This window comes from Protopterus annectens, chromosome 7.part0 (assembly GCF_019279795.1).
Source record: "Protopterus annectens isolate FY-2018-M chromosome 7.part0, PAN1.0, whole genome shotgun sequence".
Taxonomy (NCBI): domain Eukaryota; kingdom Metazoa; phylum Chordata; order Ceratodontiformes; family Protopteridae; genus Protopterus; species Protopterus annectens.
In genome coordinates, this window is record NC_056739.1 from 1,445,781,571 (window position 1) to 1,445,802,066 (window position 20,496).

Consider the following 20,496-nt stretch of genomic DNA (forward strand, 5'->3'; position numbering starts at 1 on the left):
AAAATATCAGTGCTCAGATATCCATCTTCAATGTTTTGGGTTTCAGTGGCATATAATAAATCCTCAGGATATCTCATATGTTAGAATTGCAAAAGAACATAAAATATGTTTAATTTCTGCTATGTTGCCTTAGGAAGAAAGCATAACGTTTTCTTGTCCTCACCATTATCATCTGTTGCATAACATAATCACATTTGTTATAACTGATAGGAAGAAAAAAATGCAGCAGAAAAAGAACCAAGCCCACTGAAGTGCATTCCACCAAAACTTGTCTCCTGATTTAACTTCTGTAGATTGTTTTTGTCTCCTTCCAAATGTAACCTCATAGACACCACTAAAGATACTGAGCTCATTATCCTTCAAATATCTCGACCCCATCCATGTCTCATTACTTCCACACCTTCTACCTGGAGACATTCATCTCATCCATGGATACCCAGTCTAGCATTTTCTGAATTAAAAGTAAACTAAACATGTCATTCATAAATAAATTGTGGCAGAACCTTGTCAGTTTAGCATTGTAGCTATTGCACACTCCCAATTCAGATGATTCAAAAACTATAAACTGCCTATTAAAATAGATTGTCTAGCAAATGATTGGGATGCAATCCCCATTTTAAGAAACACCACTGCGTCGATCTTACTAGCTGCATCCTTATACCTTACTTTTCATGATTCCAGTTGGATAGTTTGCATTTGTACTGTACGGACTCTGAATATCCATATTTTACAACCTTCCCTGCCATGCAGCTGTAACACTGAAACCATCTTTGAAATATTCCACTTATCCATGCAAGATGACTTTATGTCACTAACATACGTTAACTGCACCTCATACCCCAATAGCATTCTTACCAGCTGCTCCAACTTCAATAACTTTAGTATTGACCGAAAGATGAATTCTTCCAATTGTTTAAACCTCATGCCTTGAAACACTCAATTTAATTAACTGCCTGGCAAATAAAAAAAAAAACACATAATCTCATTTGCAACTCTGGAGGTAGTGCTTGGCACTACAAATTAGTTGGCCTGTGCAACTAGGTATTGGTGAAATTTTAAGGGTGCTTTTACAGGAAAAATGTCAGCTCAAGGTGTTTGCATTTATGTAGGGTACAGCCAAACATTTAAGGAGAAACTAATAGATAGACCCTGATGATTTATTGATGAAGTATTTAGGCAGATATTCTGAAGTTAGGTTAGACAGCAGCAAATAAAGTAGTACTTACTGAAAAGAAATAATTAGCTTGTTAAGACTGATGAAAAGAGGAGATTAGTCTGAATGGCGACTACCTGGCTACTACCAGTGCTGGTCTCACCACAGCTTTGTGCTGCTGGGATACAATGCTCTCTTGCTTCTTCTCTCACCAAAAGCAAAACAGTAGCAACAATCCCAAGATAAGAAGCAGGCCACAGGCTGTTTGGTGATCAGCAGACGTCTAGGTTCATAGGCTTATAGGTAGGTACTAGGCTATTGGCCTTAGGGCCTATATAAGCCTAGCCAAAAAGGTAACCTGGCTTTCACCACCCAAGAAAAGATCCCAGATGATAGGCTTGTTGTAGCATCTTCCTGGTTAGATGTCTTGAATAGCAACCAGATCAATCAGGAAGCTCAAAGGCAGACACTCACTACCAAACCAGGAACAGTCAGGAATCAATGCAGTCTGCTTGTTCACTCACCAGGAGCAAACAGAAGCACTAATCCAAGGATGACTACTGAGAGGCAGAATGTGGCTTCTCCAATATTTGGTGGTCTTGGAGTAGATGTCTCAGTTTTTAAAGGTAAGATGGAAAAAACTGGTTAATATCCTAAGCTGCAATGTGCAGTTAGATATTAAAGAGGTAACTTACTTCAGCCATTAATTTTAAAACAGCACAATAGAGTTGAAGTTGGTGGGTACTTTGTATTCTAGCTCTGTGGAACACAGTGCCGTGGTCAATACATTTATATAGCTGAAAAGAATTGATTTCACAAAATGATAACTATGTGCTTACTCCCAATAGCCAATGAAAGCGGAGAGAGAAGAAGATATGTGGTCAAATTAACATAAGGCTCAGGCAATTGTTGAGTTCAAAAACACAGCGGCACCAGGGTAGAAGGGTGGGGGAAAACTTAATGTCTGTGTGATTCAGAAGAGACACAACTGTGGTCTTTTTCCTTGTTTAGAAATGCAATTAAAAGCAGAATACATGTAAAAGAGTGTATAGAAAACAAATCACAATATACAAAATACAAGAAGGCAGTAGAGCAATGCAAATTACAAAAAAGCAAAAACAAACTAACTTTTCCCTCACAGCAAGCCGAGGCAGAGTCTGGGTAAGCTTTCCAGTAAAGTGCACCAGATATAGTTACATTCTACAATGCTAATAAGGGAACACAGTTTAATTTGTCTGAAAGTCTATATTCATCTTTCCCTCACTAAATATCCTTGTCTGTCTCATCCTTCACATTGTTAATATTCATCTCTGCCAAGTAAACAAATAGATTAAGGATATCCATTCTTAAGGGTGCCCACAGTTTAATGCATTTTGCCCACACTACATACAAGCATGCAACTTTTTACATACCCCTCCACCTTAGTGTCAGTCCTACTTTCACCCTACTGGAATTTCCCCACATCTTCAAAATCAGCAGCTTTCTAATCATACAGACCCTTATATACTGTGGACATAAAATCTTACCCCGAATTCCATTTCAGATGAGGATCTATACTATCTATCTCATGGAAGATTTTAGAGATTCTAGAGAAAGACATATCCGAACAGCTAAAATAACATCTGAGTACTAACAGCTTCCTAAGTCATTAGTAATAAAGCTTTTGTAAAGACCACCATAAATGCACAATATTCCTCCTCTTCAATTAAAATATTTGCAGCCAACCACATAGAAAGAGGCAACTGACAGATAGCCTGATCATAAATTCTGCCACGGCCTTTAGCATTGCCTTTCATGAAATTTGACTTCAGATCTACTGCACTTCATCTTTCATAGCTTGAAGCTTTGCTGGGTCTAACAATACCTACATACCTATTCCATATGAGTAATATTCCAAAGGGCAGTTTCTCTCCCAAAGCCTTAGCCTACAGAAATACAGCGTGCATCTGTGGTAAAGTCATTCACAATGGCATATTCAACCTACATTCCACTTGCAGTTATCTACACCAAAGATGCAGTCATTCTGGCATCCTGAAGAAATTATTTAACCAATTGATATTTAGGTACATAAAGTGGTCATGGATCAAATGAACAGTTAGATTAACACTGACATAAAATTCTTGCCGAGAAAATTACATTGCAGAATGATAAGCACTGATACCATTAAATAGAAAACTAAGAAGCAACAAGCAATTTGGCTAGTAGATTAGACCTTTAGCCATTACCTTTGTGACACCTGCATGCTTTTTAATGTAACATATTTTAGTTTAGCACTGAAACCTTGTACAGTTTCATTCAGCATATATCTGTTGATAGCTGATTTCCATCATGTTGTTTAAATCCTAAAGAAAACCCTCATACCTATGTCAAATGGCGGTCTATGAAATAAGAGCATATTGTTGTTACTACTTGGAAATAGGCATGCTACCCTCTCAGACGACCTTGATAGAAATGGAAAAAGTGCCATTAATTAATTTCTGAGAACACAAGCTTGACTAAGAGCAGTCAATACGTTCATATATTATTTAACAATGTTTGGAGAAAGTGAGACCTTCTGTTGGGGGGGGGGGGCAACAATTATTTTTACTATACCTTTGGCTACCGCTTTCTCTGTTATAGGAGATAGTATATTTTAGAGTTCATGGTAAAGTTCATAACAAGGTTATAGCAGGGCTAAGGTCTTTTGTGCTGTTGTTTTCCTCGTGTAGCTTAAAAACAGTGCACTATTTAACACTAGTCCCATTTAGTTTTTCTGATTTAAATGTATGATGATATTATTTAATGGGTCTTTGAGGAGTAATGGCCTTTTAGTTGATATATGAGGGATAGCAAACACTATCCTGGCATATGTCTTTGGCTTTACAGTAAGTTTGTTTTTGAAGGTCTGGTGCCATAAATCATTAATGTCTGACTTCAGTTATTCTTGCAAATTATGAAACAGTTGCCTAACTTTAGGAAAAGGATGTCATATGCATGCATTATATGTTTTAATAATGAGAGATCTTGATGTCAGCATTTACAGAGAGAATTAAAAGCACTGGCCCAAAGAGTAACTCTTGTGGTTTATATAATGTTGGATTATATAAAAGATAAGTTATAATAGAACAATAAATATAAATGATACTGTATCAAGGCTCGACAAAAAAAGGTGTAGAAGCATGAAAACAATGCAAGCTGTAAATGTGCATGACTTGAAAAAGTGTGTCATCTTTGTGATTTAGGAAACCCTATGTTTACGGATTTTTTTGGCGAAATCCAAGGATGGAAATTGTGAGCTTCAGAATTGCTATATTGTTTGTGTGAATGTGTACTAAACCTAAGGTTGTGATACCCAAGTTTTCCCCTACAAGGGGTTACATTGATATCAGTACTAGTATATGCAATTGCAGGGACATATGAAGCAATTCCCCACCAAATTAAAAGTTCTTTTAAGCAATTGCAATGACTTCTCACATGCAGTCACAGTATTTATGTTTTAATTTTTTCTTTTATTAGCAATATTCTTCTGATAACCACCAAAGATTTTTAAAATTCATTTAGACTGCTGCCAGCACTCATGGTGTTAAGTATGGCACTGTATAAGTATCTGTATTTCTGTGCTGAATCAACAAAATTACACACAAGAGTATACTTGTACAACATAAAGAATAAAATGAACTACAGTGCTTTGGAAAGCAAAAACTAACTTTCAGGTTTTAAATTCAAATAATGCAAGTAGTTCATAAACATATTTTGTGAGGAGAGTCATGAAATTTGCGATATATAGCATTATATGTCTAGGGTAGATTTTGCTTGTCATCTGCAGCAGTACAATTCTGAAATGAGCATTATCACCTGGAGAATAGTGCCGTAAAGAAAGTAGCATTTACTCTGTATTTTAATCCATATGTTTATAGGATGTAACAACTCATGCGATGAAATTGAATTCAGTGTTTCATGCCTGATGCTTATTGCATTTGATGCATCCTGCAATTTTTGACTAGTTAATAGTCTACATAAATTTCATCCATATGGTATTTCATTATTTCTGCCTGATGTTCTGATGTAAATATAACCTGAATGCCTTTTGTGAACATGGAGGGAATTGTACTCCAATCACCTGGCAAGGTGGGATGTGGAGGCAGCTGTATTTTTAGGCTAGGCAGGCAAGCCAGAAGCTTCAGTCTTGGTCGACTGGTGATGAATTTTCCTGCTGCTAAACCTCTTTGGTTAGCTTTGGTGCTGCAATGGGAAATCCCCCTCCCCCCACACACACACACACACACACACTTTGTTAGAACACATGGATTTGTATAGAACTCAACGGAGTATGAGGTGAGGCAAACATTATTTTCTCATGGGAACAACTGCCTAAACTGTTAGGTCAGACAAAATTACATTTGGGGGCAGTTTGTATGGCACCAGGAAACAGCAGCCTTAAAAGCTGCAGTTTGTTTGTGTTGTCATTGCATGAATTATTGGTTAGATATAGACACAAGTTATTGTTATATTTATAATAAAAGATCATAACCGCTTTCCTTATTTTGATGTGTATCATTTCAGTGGATCAGGTACAATAACGTATTAGTGTGCCATATACCTTACCACCACATTTGAGGCTCTTATTGGAAAACAAATCTTTAGGATCAACAAAAGAAAGTATTTCTGTATTTACAATTTTTGTATGATACATAGTTCTAGGCAGGTTTCTATATGGAAACAAAACTTGCTGAAGAGAGATATGTGTCTCAGAGATTGTCCCTTCTTAGGAATAGGCTTCCTATTCATGTGAAGAAGAGACCTTCCTTTGCTGTTTTCAAATGCAATTGAGATCACTGGATGAGGAATTGCAACTTGGGGTAGCAACTATGTCCCTATGTCATCTCTTATGGGCAGGGGAAATCTGTAAGGTACTCAAAGCATAGGCACAAATCCATGCCATCTTCTTGCTGCTAGGGTCTATACATTGGGTAAAAATGAGTTATACTAGCTAGGCATTTAAGGACTGTTAAGTCATTCACCTAGTAATTTCCTATGATCTTATTATCATATTAATACACTAAGCAATAATATTTTTGGGGAGAAAGTGACACATAAAATATTATTAAATTCCTTAAGTTAATGGTAGTCAGTACGGAAGGAAGAAAGGGAGGAATGAAACTATGATGGTATGGCTTCTGCATGATTAGAGCTAGAATCTGTTTAGCACAGGGGGATGTGAGATGAAATGAGTCATTCTAACAGAGTGCAATAAAAAGAACAATTTGAGATATGATTATTGAGATCTGGAAATTTAAGTGGCATGTATTTTGGAACTCGTCTTATCAGATATGTTTGATGGTAGAATTTGTTGGATGTCTTAAGGAAATGAATATGATAAATAATAATATAAAAGTGATGGAAATACAAAAACATCAGTTAATTGATTTATGAAACCCAAGGTACCTTAAATTGTTCAAGGTGATAGCAGTATTAATTAATTAAATCAATTATTCATATATTATTTATCTATTTGTTTATTTCATAAGTAAAAAAGTTTAGTAGGGCTAAAATTGTTGTTAGTAATATGAATGTAATGAATAACAATAATAGCACAAGCTACCAAATGAGGAAAAAGATCTCTAATAGAAGAAGTTAACATATGGTTGAGATATGGAGAATGAAGTGACCATAAGGATCCCCCCCCCCCCAAGTAGGCCAGAAGTCTGTTACCTGTGACCCTGTAGTCTCATGCAGGTGTTTAGCTGCCTTTTATGGTTTCCATATGATTAAAAGATGCAAATTAGCCTAACAGCAACAATTAAATGTTAAATACTGATTAAAACTTTAAGAAATCTAGCTACAAGCTACAAGTTTCACACCAGAGAGAAGTGGGAGTGATGTCCAGTGGAGAGATTCTTTGCTAAATATCCTCACAATGTTTAAGGGCTCATATATATATATATATATATATATATATATGTATATATATATATATATATATATATATATATATATATATATATATATATATATATATATATATATATATATATATATATGTATATATATATATATATATATATATATATGGATCCATATCAGATCCATGACATAACACTTACCCGACGACCAAATCACCGAGACTACATTGCCGACACAACACATCTCTGACAATGATAAGTATAACTAGTGCAGAAAGGAATGTATTCCCATTTCCACAATAAAATAAAAAAAAAACAAAAACAAACGTGTATAGCAGGGGTCAAGCCCCCCTGCACCCCCCACACCCCCCTACTTAAATATACCAACTCTGAGATCATACCACATTGTGGAAACAGGAATACATCCCATTCCACACTCCTTATACTTACTATTGTCAGAGATCTGCTCTGTTGGCAATGTGGTCTCTGTGATCTGGTCATCGGGTAAGTGTTCTTTCGTGGAACTGATAGTTTCCCATACATATATATATATATATATATATATATATATATATATATATATATACCACATAAATTATTCGGTGATATCGGTAAACAGTATTAAATCAAGGGGTTCATTTTTTAAGGAAAGAAAATGCTGTACCTACTTGTTTATTGCTAGAGCCATGATGATGTTTTTCTCTTCTTTTGGGTTACTAAATTCAGATGTAGGAGTTCAATGAATCTGCATCAAACATATTAAGGGGAACTATGGGTTATTATGGACAACTGGCTTAATAATGGAAGTGTGACAGATATCATGGAGTAGGTAGAGGAGGAATATAGAAAGATGACAGTGGAAATGGGTTGGTGGAGTTGAACTTTTCGTGGAGAGAAGGCTTAAGAAATCCAGGGTGTGTATAAGAATGGCAGATGTTGAGAGAGAAATTTTGGCAAATAGAGTGGAAGAAGCTACTAGTACAATGACTCTGTAATTCTATTTCCAAGAGAGTGACTGGGCAAACTGCAAGAATCTTACTAATCATTGCTCTAAGTAACTACAGGCTAAAGGAATTGTGACAGTTAATTAGCCTCACTACTTGACGTTAACTGTAGTGTCATGTAAGTAAATCAGCAATTATTTACTTTAGTTGCTTGACCAGGATAAATGTGCATGCACAATGTCAGACACTTTGCTTTAACTCCCCTTGCCTTTGCAATATATGCATAAAAATGTAGCAACTTTTCTGTCTCGGGTCTTAAAAGACACCTCTGAAATTAAATATTTTGTTGTAAGGCACAAGAGTGAAACTGAAAATGAGCAACAAAGAAAACCTTCCTGGAAATGGCTGTGCCATTGCAAGTTGTCAATGTCAGTACCTACAACATTGACCTTAGTGAAAGAAAGGTTATAGCACATCAAGAAGAAGATGGTATCTGGTTTTCTCACATCTATTTTTGGAACTGTTGGTAATGGATGATCCCATGTGATATAAGCATCATCATTCTCTTTAACGCTTTGTGGTTCATGTTTCCATGCTTTGCACCTACTTCAGTATTGTAGCATTTGCACAATCCCTGATGCAGCAGTCTTTCTACATTATTGTGCCTTTCTGTATACAGGCTTTCTGCCATGAGTGTATCACACCCAGCAACAAGGTGTCCAACTGTTTCTGCTTATATGTTTTAGAATCTGCATTGGTTTGTTTCTCCCACATGTTCAAATTACTTTGTAAATTAATGTGCATCAAGTCCAAAATCCTGGGGTACCTTTATTGACCTTTTATTTTTAGGTTTCAAGCTACCTGTCCTTCACCATTCCTGCATCAAACCCTGGTTCCAGGAGATCTCCGCATTTGCTACAGTATTTATGCCTTTCCACATTTATTTCCTTCTCATCTTTTCCTTCTCCTTTTATTTTTATTTATTTATTTTTTTGGCACATTCAGTTGCTGTCTGTTTTTGTTTACTTCTGGTTTGATTTCCATTCCTGCTTGCCACTGATGTGCTTATATTAAACTAAGCAGGGAAGCCATCTGTACTTTTTACTCCTCATGTTTTAAACCGTTTACTATGTTTGGATCTGAAATGGTTAGTAGGTATGAACGCAGTCCCATGATTGAAGATCAATGCATGCAATCAGTTTCAATGAGACCCATACCTTCTTCAGAATAAGGAATATATAATACAATGAATTTTATATATCGTTTGATAAGTGTGAAGCATTTTTCTTGTTTTTCTGGCTAACTGATCTAATACCTTTTAAGGCATATCACCCCAAAACTGTAAGATAGAATAGGAGAGCAAATTGGTTTATAGCATGAGCTTTATCCCTAGATGTCAAGGCAAGTACAAGTTTTAGTCTTCTGCAGTATTTCTCACTGAGTTGTATTCACATTCGTTTATGTTTTATTGCTGATTATTCATCAATTCTCAAATATTTATACACACCCTCCTGCTCAAGTTCCTTTATATCACATTCCTATCTCAGTCTGACATTTTATTAGTACTACAACTTTTCTGCTTCAAATGTTGCATTTGCACATTTATCAAGACTAATTGACATTCTTATATAATCTGAGAAAGTTTTAACTACTTGCAGGTTGTGCTTTCAGTTTCTGATCTGATGAATTATGCAGTTTTAAGTCATCCCCAAAAAGTAGATGAGAAGACTTAAAAAAAAGGTTGTTTTCTGGGAGCCAAACTGTAGCCATGATGACAAAAGATCAGCAGTAACAAAGATTCTCCCTGGAATATCCCCCTTTGAAAGTTTATCCCATGGATAATAATTTGCCCTTTGTAATCTATCCATGCCAAACTTAGATTCTTCCCCTTTTTACAATTCTCTATTATAGCTTTATTTAGCAACCAACAACCCTTTGTTCCATATGACATTTTTTGTTACCCTTTTGTTTTATTGGTATGGTTGAGTTTTTGTCAAAATGACTATAAACTCTGTCTTCCTCCATTCCATTATATTGCTTGTACATTGTTGGAAGGCAACTTATCAGTCTATAGTTTTTAGATTGGTTTCTAAGTTCACTGTTAAGGAGGAGTACAGTTTTACATATTGTTAACTAGACTGTTGTCTCTTCAGGATATGTATAAAAGTTCTTATTCAAGGCTAAATCATTGTGTACAGATCTTAATACTTTTAGCCAAAAGGTAGGTATTGCTTCTGGGCATGGGGTTTTCCAGTTAGGAGCTTTTCTTAGTTTTATTTCAATTTCATTGGCTGTTACTTTATCACACTTTATATCCTCTACATTTGAATTCCTTAATTTTCTGTCCATTGAGCGTCTTTGTCATATTTCACAGGATTTTCATAAATATTTCTCTAAAAATGTCTCTGTTTTGTTTTTTTTTTTTTTTTTTTTTTTTTGTTTTTGTGGTGTTTCTAGTCCTTTTGCTTTGTCTCCCAGTTCTATATAAAATGTTTTGGATTATCAATTAATTGCATATTTTCTACTTTTCCTTTATGATTATTTGCATGTTTTTTTCTGCCTGTGCTGATATCTTTAATTTATTATTTGCAATAGTGGATAATATATCCTGGTCTGTTCTGATACTGTCATTGCTTTTATCACATCTGTCTTTCTGAGTATTATAACAGTGAAACTTCATGTCATATTTATTTTATAGTTTCCTCTATTCGATGCTTCCATGGTAGCATTTTATTTCTTCCCTTCTTTTCCCTTATTGCTCTGTGTTTTTACGGTAAAGACTTTATCTGTTGCACAGTTATGCATCCTATTCACTTCTGTTATATCACATGAATTTCTTTTAATAGTGTTCATTCCAGTGTTCATCTGTTTTATCAGACTTCTAACATTCTGTATCTTATTTACTTTATGTAATCTGTTTATTTCATTGATCTTAATATGTGTATCCATCTCTATTAAATCAAGCAGTTCTTCCATTAGAACATTTTGTCTAACTCAAGGAATATTCTTTGCTCTCCATTTCCTAGGGCATTCTACAGAAAGTTCCAGAACTTCTTCCTGAGACATATCCTTTTCAGCTACATTCTCTGTCATCTGCTGCTTTTTTACATGGGAAATTATTGGCTAATCTCCTGCTCTTTCTCTTGCTGTGCAGCACCAGCTGAACTATTCAGATGCGTCCTGCTCCACTTGTTTCTCCTTAGTTTGTGGACTCATTGTTCCATCATGCTGTGACATTACCTGTGTTGGATTTTATACACTAAATCCTTCACTCTGCCAGTAATCCATAACTTCAGTTTTTATTTCTTTACCTTCTCCGTTATTAACCCTCTTTTCTACTTCCTCCCTTAATTTTATTTCTCATTGCTATTGAGCTTTCTGTTCATGTAACATATGCTATGTTTATCTGTAGCTACCATTTGAGACAGTACTGCATTAATGCTCACTTTAGAGACAATGGTGTTCACTAGGAGCTATGGTATAGATAGCCTTCAGATGTTTGCAAACGGGAGCGCTACAGAATCCTGAAAGCTCAAAATCCTGAAGACCAAAATCCTGAGACCAAAATCCTGAAACTTCAAAATACTGAAAACTCAAAATCTTGAAAACACACAGGATACCAACACTCATTATATTCCAGCACAAGTACATACAGAAACAAATAAAACACAAACTATATTACTGTTCTCCAAGTATAAGCAAGAGGGCAAGCACCCCTACACCCCTCATGTGGAGGGCTGCACCCACCACACCCCCTGCTACTTAAATATATCAACTCCAAGATAGCACTTAGTGTAGTGAAGTGCAATCTCGGAGTTGATATATTTAAGTAGCAGGGGGTGTGGGGGGTGCAGGGGGGGCTTGCCCCCCTGCATATAGTTGAAGGATAATATGTTTCTGTATGTACTTGTGATGGAATATAGTGAGTGGTGGTATCCTGTGTGTTTTCAGGATTTTGAGTTTTCAGTATTTTGAACTTTCATCATTTTGGTCTTCAGGAGTTTGTGTTTTCAAGATTCTATAGCGCTCCTTTGCAAACATGTGAAGTTACTCAGTGAGCCTGCAATGTCAGCAAAATTCAGAATGCATTCATGCTATAACAGTTATTTCTAACTCAGTTTACATTGTCCCTTGTCCCTGATGTGTGTTTAGGGGATGTACAGCTGTGGCAACATACTGATTAAGGTAAGTGATATTGTCTTCTAAATGTTTGTTCCTTGGTTCAGAGCCTTAAGGCTCTGAATGGTGAGTCATAGACTCTGCTGCAGAAGGAGCTATCTAGGATGGTGGATGGGACTGAAAAGATTGTGCTTTCCTGACCATCTGGGAGGAAGGGTGGTTGCTGGACTCAACACAGATGCTTCCTAGCCCAGGCTAGTAAGATATACCAAAAGAACTGGACCTTCTTGCAGCATGTCAAGATTTGCAAGGAACAATTTGCATTTTATCCAGGTTGCCATGATGAAGAATACATACACTAACATACAGAGCATTCAAATCTCCATTTTGCTGAAGCCTGTAGCATAGCAGGCATGGAGTAAAAGTGTTTTATATTCTCAAGCAGGAAACATTGATGCCCCCCCCCCCAATGGTGAAAAATAAACATGCTTTAAAATATCGTGCACTGCAAATCATATAGGATGAGTTAAGGATATTAAAGGAAAATTATGTGACTGAATGAGTTGAAAGGAAGAAACTGCAAAAATAAGGTCATTTTATATGTCCTTGCATGTGAAATGTTGTGCTAGCAGATGAGATAATCAGTCTAGAATAAAAGTGCCAAGGATAAATGCAGAATGAAAATGCTAAGGAATAATTGTTACAGCAAACACGATGATGAAAAAACATAATACTAAAAAGGCAAATTCTAAAACAATACAGTAGTGACAGTACACCCTCAGTCACAAATTAATTTTATTTATTTTACAGTTGTTAATCTGGCTTGTGAAGTTGTCAGGACCTTTTTAAACTATGACACAAGCTGTAAGTCAATAATGAAATGAATAAAAGGATGTAAATTATGATACATAAAGTATTACATGCAGCAGTATAAAGTTTCTTGTCTGCCCCTGGACAGTATTAAAGACTTAGAATCAAGTGTAAGAAAACAATTTTTTCATGGAAATTCTGTGAGTTGCCCATGAGTCATTAAAAAGAAAGTTATCAGTCACTTTATTTCTTCTTTCTCTACTTTGGTAAGGTATTTCTGGATGGATCCTTTATATATGTACTAAAGGACATCTGGTTAAAGATGGTACAGTGCAACTAATGATACTTTATTCTGATTGTCTTTTATGTCCTGCAGAGCAGTTGTTATAAAATAAAGTGTTTTCTTAACTCCATTTTTTTTCTGGATAAACTTTAAGAAAAAAACTTTTCTATGCCACTCAGTGTATTTATAGTGAAAAGTAGAAGGCAGATTCTGAACAATTTGTAGTCAGAACAAGACACTGTCTGGATCTTGTAGAAAGCCAGATGCTATTAATGATGCTTGTCATATATTCAGATGACAATGTAACCTCTTTCTCTGCATGCTAATGTCATATGATGGAATTTCAAATCTTTTTTGGTCTAATGACATCGTATAACTTGCCAATACCCATTCTTGTGCTTTACCCCCCATCTTAAAAAGGGAGAGGCGATTTATTCCCGAGGTAAATTTGAGGGGGCCTATCCAGTCATCCAGGTTTAGCCTGACAAAGATATTGAATCATATTGATAAACCTGCACTGGAAGTTTGGGGGTCCGAATGGAGAGATGAAAAAAAAAATCACCAAGCAAAGGAGAGTAGTATTGCGAGAATATAATTCTTTCTCAAGTCTTAGTGAGTAACTTCACGGGGTGGGCCCTGTTTTTACAAACTTTTATCAAGACAATACTGATATATAGACTGTGTTTTATATAGCATTTATCGTTGATAGAAGTAGATAAAGAAACAAAAAAGACAGCAGGGGGCATGAGTATTAGTATAAAAATTACCATCTTGTTTCTTTGTTTTTTTATTAAAACGTCTATTGTGTGTTACCTCGGAGCATTGTACTTTTTTCTACATTTGGATTTTTCTTTCGCACCCTGGTTTTACCCACAGCCATTTTTTTCTTTGTTCTAGTATAAAAATTTGTCCAATCATGGCAGGCACTGTGGTGCCAGGACTGGAAGAAATGACATTGTGGAATACTCAAGACATGGAAACATTCCTACAATGGGGTTAGACCTGGCTCAGGGGAGGGTGGCCCTCTTGTTGTGGAAGGAAGTAGTAGAAAAAAATAAAAACTGACAGGTTTAAAAAGAACTATAAAGAAGATACAGTGGACTACTGAAGGAAAGAACATTTATATAGTGTTACTAATATGCAAGAAGCCCAGAATTTCTGGATAGAAGATATGAAAAAAGATTAAGATATAAATTATTAGAAAGAAAAATACTTGCACAAAACAAACTGTCATATGCTTAGAATGCAAATTTGTTTTTATTAATACAACAGATTCACATAAAACTTTATATAGACCAAAAAACTTTAAACCATTTGGGTAAAGTAGCAACTAAGGAAATGTGAAAATATAAAGAACAAAATTTAGAGATTTTTAAAAGGTATAAAAAGAACTATGGACATGAGAAAGAAAAAGAGATCTAATATGGTGCAATATTTATGCAAAGGAGAAAGCCAAATTAATTAATACAAAAAAGCAGCTCTAAAGACATTCAAAGAGAAATATAGGCAAAGGTACCCAGATATGAAAATTTTCACAATACAAAAAATAAGATCTCAAAGGGGGAATGTAGAACAGAAGATTAATAAAGTAGAAGTTAAAAATAAAAATAAAAGCTGAAGTTATGGAATGCCTGCAAAGTGAAAGATTTAATGTAGAAAGTCTAACACTGATTATGTCACAGCATGATGGAACAATACATGTAAGTCTGTATGAAATTGAAGGAGGAGTCACTTCTGGGCACATTGCCAGTACTGTGAAGAGCACTTTTGATGAACATCAAAGATTGAAACAGTTCTAATTTCATGAACTTTAAACATAGTGTCACTTAGGATTGGTGTACATTCACATCATGGTATTAGAAATCCATAAGTCTTGGAGAAATTAAAAGGAGGTTTATTCCAGAGAAGAGGGAGGAGCTGGTTGATGAATCCATGTACCCATCACATTAAGTTTACTTGCTGATGAAGGTTCTGGCATCTGGCTCTAGTGTAAGTTGTGCCATCTAACTCAAAAAGAGATGAATTTTATGAATATGCAGAGCTGTGGTTATCGAAATCTTTCCCTCACCCACCCCCAGTACCATGTATATTGAATTGCTAAGCTTGATAGGGAGATGAGGACAATGATTCTCTTTTGGAAGAAAAAGTTTTGCCTCACTACTTCAAAGTTTTAAAATCCATCCCTAGATGCATCGAGCATTCTTGAATATAAAGCTGCAAGAGTGTGAAGCTAGAACTTAAGGAAACTTGCAGGCTCACAGTTTAGTGTATTGGCTGAAGATGAGGCTTGCTGACAAGTTTTATGCTGCCTGTGACCCAGTATGTGGCTGAAAGGGGTTCTGTTACCAAGCTACTAACCAGTTAAAAAACAAAAAATAAGCCAGTAACTAAATAAATCCATCAGTCTGTTGCCTTGTGTTGAAATCACTCAGTCTGCATAAGCCTACCCTTAGCAAGGCATTTAACCAGATGGCGTTCCTGTTTCCTGCATCACTTCACAGAAAAAGTACACCTAAATTATGTTCATAATTATTTAAGAACAGTATTCTCCTACAAAAAGATGTTCCAGATTAAAAGATGATAGTTTTCAGCAATCACTAAATAAAGTATTATCTTAAACAGGATCTAGGACTACTGAACAAAAGTTCAATAGTCTGAATCCACAATCACCAAACACGCTTTAACGAAAGCGCTTTCACCAAAAAAGTGCTTTCATTAAAGTGTGTTTAAAAAAAAAAATGAAACATCACTTGTATGTTCTTGCTGGGGGGCAAGCTCCCCTGTACCCCCACATAGGGGACTGTGCCTCCCACACCCCCCTACTTAAATATTCTGACTCCGAGGTTGCACTACAGTAGGTAAAAGGGAGTTTTCCCTTATCCCCACCGTAGTGCGATCTCTGTAACAGGCATACTTATGTGAAAGTGCTTTTCGGTGAAAAGCACTTTCGTGCAAGTATGCCTGGCCGAATCTCTTTCAGTTATGTTGTCTTTTGGTGATCTGTACAGATCCCCTTAAACATGAGGCAGTCCTTTTTTTCAATACCAGAACATTAATGCCATACATAAAGTACATTGAGTTAGTAAGTAAAATGAAATGGGTCTCGAATGGTTAACAGCTATCCACTGACAAGTCACCTCTAATGTGCATTTTTTGCTGTTTTTAAGAGAAAATTTAAAAGAAAAAGAATCAGTAGATTACCATTGCTATAACTGTGTCTTACAATAATTTAGTTAAATGTATAACAGACACGGTATTTGAATTCTCAAGAAAAAATAATATCTGTGAAAGTAATACAACCATTTGCCTTCCTTATACATAGCTGGAGACTAATTAACAGGTGTCACATTGTTTTATTTCACAGATCAAGTTCCCTTGCCAAAAATCAAAGGAGCGATGCCTAGGGCTCTGCTTTAGTCACTTCAGATGTCTTCAGCTCCATGAAGTCTGCCCTTTCTGCTGTTAATCAGTAAACTGTTAAACTGTGTGCAGATAGCAGGTTTTCTGCCTCCTACAAATCCAGGGGTATTCATATCACCTAAGGGGGTGTAAGTTCAGCAATACATAGCTTTGGTTTAATGCAAGTAAAGCAGAAAAGGGGTTATATGCAGCAAAACCAAAGTCAGTGCTGACAACCTGCTTTCAGTTTTTCTAAAATTGCTCTGAAGTGAAATGTAGAGGTTAAATGTTTGACTGTTCATCTTTTTTACTCTCATTCCTTTAAATTATAGTCTCTTGACATGAACAGGATAATGTACCAAAATTAATTTTAGATCTCTTGTGTGTATCGGTCTTTGCTCAGAAAAGCATTCTGATACTGCTTTCAAAAACTGTGTTTTCTACTGCCTTAGTCAAAATATGTTTTGCTTGTCATACTTCTGTTAGAAAGTAGATATGCTTTCCTTTACCCCTTTTACACAGACACTATATATTTATTTTACATTTTTGTGCCAGGCTAGTAAAGGCAAAATGACAAACTTATGAAAGAAACAACAATGCATAAAAGTGTTATGTAACACAAACAAAAACATAGCAGCAATATATTTCAGCATTACTTAAAATATGTTAGTATTCGCAAACTGTAATTCTCAGAGTTCTCAGTTTCCATATTAAATCTTGATTAGCTATAGCTGGAAAGTGCAGCCTACTTTCTTATTAAGTATGCATGGGCTGTGATGTCCGTGCACTAGCCCAGCAATCAAGGAGCCTCAATTGTCACCACTAACACCAGTGAGGGACATCCATATAGGGAAAGGATAATAAATACACACACAGTAAAGTACAATTTCTCTTAAGAGCACACAGAGATCACAGTTAGTCTGGGCTTTGTTTCTTACTTTCTCTCCAGGTCCCCAATAAGACTCCCCACTGGCACAGCTATAGGGTCCAGATCTCATCCTAGTGGGAAAGCTAAAACCTCCAGCACCCTCTCTGTCAAATGAGTGCTTTGTGTCCCTGCCCAAGTAGCTGACACACACACACACACACACACACACACACACACACACACACACACACACACACACACACACACACACACTTTGAGATAAGAGTTATATACAACCACACAGACACTCCTGGGGAAGGCTGGCACAGGTTCTCTAGCTATGCCCATTTTACCCAGACTATACAGTACTACCACTTGCCACCACCCACTAATATTTATCAGCTACTCAAAGGCCCTTATTAAAAGGTGTCCAGTTATTACTGTACTATATTATTACCCAAATGTTAAGCGTGACTGAACAGCAAAGCTTGTTTGGAATGACTTGGTACAGTATCCCTATATACATGCAGTGTACTCTTAGAGCTTCAATTATCTCTACACAAAACAGCCAAGGTTGAAAGGTTTAAAAATATTTAATAATAAATAATAAAAACACAAGACAATTCTTCTTACTACATGGTGCTAGTCAAGAGTTTAGAGATCACAGAGAAATGTTTAAAATAATACAGTAGAAATGTTCTGACATCACAGAAAAACAAACTAGCCTAATATTCCTATTTCCTAGCTATATCTAAGAGAAAACACAGTTCTAAGATCCTACTTACATATAAACACAGGCAGTGCTGAGTTGGATGTCCTCAAGACAAATGGTCTAATGTTCTCATTCTTTCTGTCCTTAAATTGATAACACAGTACCCCTGATTCTTTTCAGATTACATCATTTCTTTCTGGTTCTCAGGCTAACAGAACTCAGAGGTTAATAGCCCTCTTGATCTTGCAGCTGGTCAGGAAACCAGGGCAATAAAAGAAATTATACATGCAAATTATAGCCATTAACTCTGGACTCAGAATAATAGGCAGGATGCCACCCTCTAGACATCTTGGCTCCAAATTTTGACATCAAAGAATTGAGTTATCAGCTTGGTTACACCAGAGTGCACTGTTGTTACATTTTTGCAGTTCAATATCCAATGCAGTCTTTTCACATTTAAGAGAACAAGCCTGTGGCTTACATTAATATTTACAAATGACAGAATTATCTACAAAATTCTATCTGGCTAGGCTGGCAGCCTTCACCTATCTTCACTTGGGCATACAAGAAAGAGTGGGTCATGGTCTAATATGAAAACCATTCTGTGACACGAGGCATTTATATCAAATGCATTTTGCACCTGGGTATAACTTTATTAAGACATTTCCTCACCTTGATGTCCACAGCGTTATGTTGCGTCCTTAGAACATAAAAACAGAAATGTGGACAAAAGAAAAAAAATGCTTATTGGAGTGGAGTGACAGAACCTTCTTCCCCTGGTCCTCTTGGTTAAATTACTCAATAAGATTTTCTCTCTCTCTCTCTTTCTGCCTTTCTCCTATGTGTAGTTATTTGCTAAGCTAAACAGTCACTAACAAATGCTCCAGCTACATTAAAACAAGACTTTTCATAACCACATGTGCAGACCATTTTTTCATCTTTCAGTAGCACTACATAGGATCATAGGAACATAGGATATATAAGGCAGTCAGTCCAGTGGCCTCGTCTACTTTGCCAATGAAGCACCCTCAGGCTTTATCTCTTTTTCTAGGAGGATGGGGCCTGTATGTCCCAGTGTGAACTTAAGGGTACCCATCTAGTTGTTTAAGTTTTGTTTGATGGAAAGCAGGATGCCACATTGTTTTACTTGCAGCAGAAGTCTATTGCAGAGCAGCCAGAGATGTCAGCTGAAAAACAATCCCTATATCATGTTTTATTAATTTCCTGATGTAGGTTAAGATATCTGATTCTAAGGTTAGCTGCACAATTCAACTTACTGTGAAAAAGAAGGAGAACATAGCACCATCCCTAAAAGAACTGGAAGAGAGGCAAAAATCCCATGCGAGGAGTTCATAACACACACAATATAGAGAAAAGGCTTTCATTCTCTTCCAGTAACTAAAATTCTTGAATCCAGAAACTGTTTTGGTTAGGAACCTCTAGGACCTTTTGTTATTTTTAACGTGTTTGGTGAGGTACATTTTAATGTGTATGTTATATCCCGTAATGGATCTAACCAGAGTTGAATAAATGGAACAATCATTTCCTTGGATTCGAGACAGGTGACTTTGACATTTAGTTACAAAGTCTAAAAGTATTTCCTTATCACAGGAGCCACATTGTGATCAATGGAGAGAGTACTGTATATCCATGTCCCGGAATCTGTAATTAGTGTTTCACTTAATCATGGGGTATTTTCAGTGCTGTAGGATGCAGTGATTTACTTTTTACCAAAGAAAATCTAAACAAGCTTACTAATGCAAAGAAACTTCTGAGTTTTGACATATTTTTATATCCCTTTTGCAATAGCACACCATCTCATTGTAAGAACAGCTTTACAGGGTGTGAGGAAGGAGATGTACTGTACCCTTGACAAAATGTCACACGTTATTATAAGTAATCATCGCTGATCTAATGAAGACCCTTATAAGATGTTGATCTGGAATGGAATATCATTATATCTTACTTACATTCTCTTCTGCTAGAAAACACTTACAAGATGTATACCCTTCAAAGTCTCACTAAATAAACCAACAAAATATACTTACTTAATCCAGAAGGCTTCCCATTCCCTGATAATACACATGTTTCTGTTAGTCCCCTCATATAAGACAATATGTGGCAAAGATAATGGGTTTCTGCACTGTGCTGCATCCTCTAACATGCTGTCACACCAATAAAAAGTAACGGACTTGGTTTCAACATATTAATGCATATAGGAAACACACAGGATTTGCGCATTACAGAAGTTAAACTCCTACAAGGCAAACCATTATGTCTCAACTGCCTAAATTTTCACACAATGTCCAGATTTTTCTTCATCTTT

The 20,496-nt window shown here is 36.1% G+C and overlaps 1 protein-coding gene across 2 annotated transcripts in view; it reads left to right on the plus strand.

Annotated features, from left to right (window-relative positions):
- Nucleotides 1-20,496, plus strand: part of CNTN4 (contactin 4) — a 3,809,844-nt gene that overhangs the window by 2,016,589 nt on the left and 1,772,759 nt on the right. The window lies entirely within an intron of this gene.